A 3539-nucleotide genomic window follows, 5' to 3' on the forward strand; every position below is an offset into this window, starting at 1 on the left:
AAAAGATAGTGAGTTTACTTACTTCAGAATGGCCATGCAAGTCTTAGTCACAGAGGGTGAACCAAAAAAAGAAACGTGATGGAGTTTCCTATCTTCTGTTACTCATATTTTTGAATCCCTGAAATCAACACATTTCTTTTATTCTTTAACCAAAAAAAAAGAGGAAAAAAAGAGTCAGAAACACATTTCAATACCATACACATGGAAAACAAATAAAAGCACTTCAGCTTGCATATGGACTTGCTATATAACCACACAACCAAACAGGATCTTCATGTCAATAATTACAGAACATTTGTGCTGGATAGATCTTAGATAATTGAGCAGAGTACTAAAAATGGAAGCATCAAAAGACAGTAAACTAACAAAGGTGATAAAATAATCAGCCCCCACAACAGAATTTTCTATTTCAACTTTTCATTTCTTGCCAATGGAACCACTACAAAGAGAACATGGAAAAAGTTTATCCATCCATTTTACATCAAAAACTCTGTCTATACGTTTGACATACTCTGCATTAGATGGGTGTTTCCTCAGCTCCCTATGTACATGGGGAGTTGGTCAGAAGATGGTGCTTCCAGAGTATCTCTTTGGCTTCCTTTTTATTTCCACTCGCTCTGCACTCCTTGAGGGAAGGATTTTTCCAAAAATAACTAGAATCTGTCAATACGGTAAACACGGGCCAAGCTTTCGTATATGGATCCACATCATTTTAAGCTCCTTTCCTCTGGTGCTCAACACCATAACGATGCCTGATTGCAATTTGATGGAGCTGGTCATATCCGGAAAGAACTGCTCCTGCCATTCCTGGAAGTATGTTGGCAACAGCTCCTCCAAACAGTGCAGAGACCCTCCTTGCAGACTATATGTTGCAAGGCATGGAATGTGCTGTAATACTTTGAAGTATGTCTCTAAGATGACATCATTCTCCCATGCAGCGTATCAGATGAGTATGCACAGACCCCAGAAAATTTAATCACAGCCGACCTAACATCAAACTAGCTAAAAGGTTTCCCTGCAACAATAAAGGAACACTGATGTTGAAACAAAACAGAAATTCTATTCAGGGGAAAAAACATATTTGGATCCTTTTTTGCAGTTCAAATATGGCTTTGCAATCACAATTGCAGAGATCCAAACAGTTGTCGTAGAAGCCTGCAGTTCAATTACAACACTTGCAACTGCAACCTACCCAATTATAGACAAATAAACAGCCCTTATATTTAAGATCTTCAGACATGCAAGGCATAAGATATTAAGTTCCGTTGGCATTCCCTTCCTTGAGGCATATACTAGTTGGTTTTGCTATTTTCTTCTGTCTCCATTATTTCATGTAAAACCATCCACCTTTATACATACCAATTTTTACTTAGAAAGTGAAAAACCTTCTTACATATAAGGTCGGGACTTTACGAAAAGAAAGAAAGTAAGAAGTATATTCACTATCACTGGAGTCGGAACAGAGACCAAAAGTTCTCTCCCTATTGCCTAGTTAGCAAGAAAGCTCACCATCTTATCAAGCACCACATGCAACTAAAAATTACTGCAAGAACCTTAGATGAAACGTTTCTGTTTTTCCTCACAGGGCTTGGACCTCCCAATTGCTTCAAGAGGAGGAAAACATCTTCCTGTACTTCGCTGCAGCCACAGCAAAGAAAGATTTTTCTGGAATACTGTTAGAAACTATAGAACCTAATGCTTAGTGCTGAATAACTAAGAGATTATTGCTTATTTAAAATCTCAACCTCCTGTGCTTTCTCCATAGTTTAACAGTACAATTTTTGTTTCATCAATTACCAAAAGATCTGCTGCTAGCTGGAGAACTGAAAAACAAAAGCAAGTCATCTAGAACAAATGACAATATGCAGCTGCAAGGCCTACAGGATGCTGGTCCACTGTCCTTATTCCATGGACTGGTGGTGAAATTGCTAAGCTACATGTCACGTAGTTATCCATGATGTGACAGCTTTCATGATCTAAATAAAGTTGGGTTGCAGCGAAGCTTGATCATGAATTTGGCACATCGAGAATGAAAGAGTGCAACAAGCTGTGGTGCTGAAATTGGTCCACAGATTTGTTTCAGCATTGAAAATCATGCCATCAAGATGGATATGTGCAATTTTGTTTTCTGCCAAAATTTCTATGACATGCCAGCTAAAACAAAGGCTCCTAGGCTTATAAACATTTTATGTCAACCACATAAAAGGCAAGGGTTTGCCTTTGATGCTTCATATAATGGTTCACCCAGAGAATGTGATTGCCCCATGCCAGACTAGTCTAGAGGTTCGGCTGGCACGTCGTTGTTTACTTTGGAAAGGGAACAAATAACATGATCTGAAGATTTTGATGCTTAGAGCCTGCCAGTCCCAAGCGCGCGATAGCTAACAGTTGTGGTGCATATTTAGCAAAAGAGAGCTGCCTGTAAGTCAAAATAGAGTATTTATAGCATGAAGAAGACTTCTTCCTAGATTCAGGACTCAGGACTAAAGCCAGAATATTGATTGATTTGACCATTGCCATCCAAATGTTATCATGTAAGCTTTCTGTCTTCAGAAAACATTCTTGGATGAATTCACCAAGGAAATCAAAGGATAAGTTTCATATGAGAAAATTAATGTATATCATTGGAATCAGATTGTGGAGGATTGGGAGTTTATGTTCATCTAAAACTAATGTTTCTGCCAACATATGGCCGGTACACAGGCTCAAGCTGAAATGCAGAGAAGAAATTGATTTGCTGTCCAGAATATTGTGCTGTTTTCAAGGCTAAATGAGTGCTCTGTCCAAAATCGTTCTCAACAGTTGCAGTGTGGCATGTTTTCGCTAAAATTGTTTTGCATATCTGAAGAGAGGTAATAAACGATTATCAAAAGGTTTACCATGTATTGTGTTAAGACTGAGATGTCTAGTTCTCAACGTCAATTAATAAAGATAGTTGACAGCCTCTGTCATACTATTCTATCATATATATTGTAACACCCGATCCATTTGGACCTTGAATCAGGCCCAAAATCTGAGAAGCCCAAAATCCATACAAAAAAAAAAAAAAAAAGAACGGGAAGAAGACTCCCGATAAATAAGACTCCCCTCTCCCTCACGAGTCTCCACGGCGATCGTTGAGCTCGATTCCTTCTCTTTTTCCCTTGGAAGCCGCGGCATTCTCTTCTTGTGTTCATCGAAAATCAGATGTCAAAGAGGCCACCAGAGTTCAGATAAGGTTCAATCTTTCTTCCTCTCCCTCTTTTCTTTCTTCCCATAGTTTTAGACTCCTCGTTGGCCGTCGGAATCGCCGGAAATTCCATGAATCATAAAATCTCTATTCAGCTGAAACTTTTTCCTCTCTTTTCCGGCCACCAGCGCCATCGGTTGCAGCGTCTCATCTCCGAGATCAGACCCCCATCTCTCTCTCTTTCCTTGAGTGCTTGGCTGTCGGCAACCGGCCAATGGCCGAAAATCATGAAGAAAGGGAACGGATCTCCTATTTTTTGATAAATTAAAAAAAAAAAAAAAAGAAAGCTTACCGGCCAAACTTCGTCGCC

General features: G+C 39.4%; 1 long non-coding RNA gene across 1 annotated transcript; it reads right to left on the reverse strand.

Annotated features, from left to right (window-relative positions):
* Positions 1-393: 393 nt before the first annotated feature.
* On the reverse strand, positions 394-1856 carry LOC140852038 (uncharacterized). Its single transcript, XR_012134936.1, has 2 exons — positions 1746-1856; positions 394-1638 (listed from the first exon to the last, which is right to left on the reverse strand). It is a non-coding gene; the product is annotated as an uncharacterized lncRNA (long non-coding RNA).
* Between the last annotated feature and the right edge of the window lie 1683 nt (positions 1857-3539).

This window comes from Elaeis guineensis, chromosome 10 (assembly GCF_000442705.2).
Source record: "Elaeis guineensis isolate ETL-2024a chromosome 10, EG11, whole genome shotgun sequence".
Lineage (NCBI taxonomy): Eukaryota > Viridiplantae > Streptophyta > Magnoliopsida > Arecales > Arecaceae > Elaeis > Elaeis guineensis.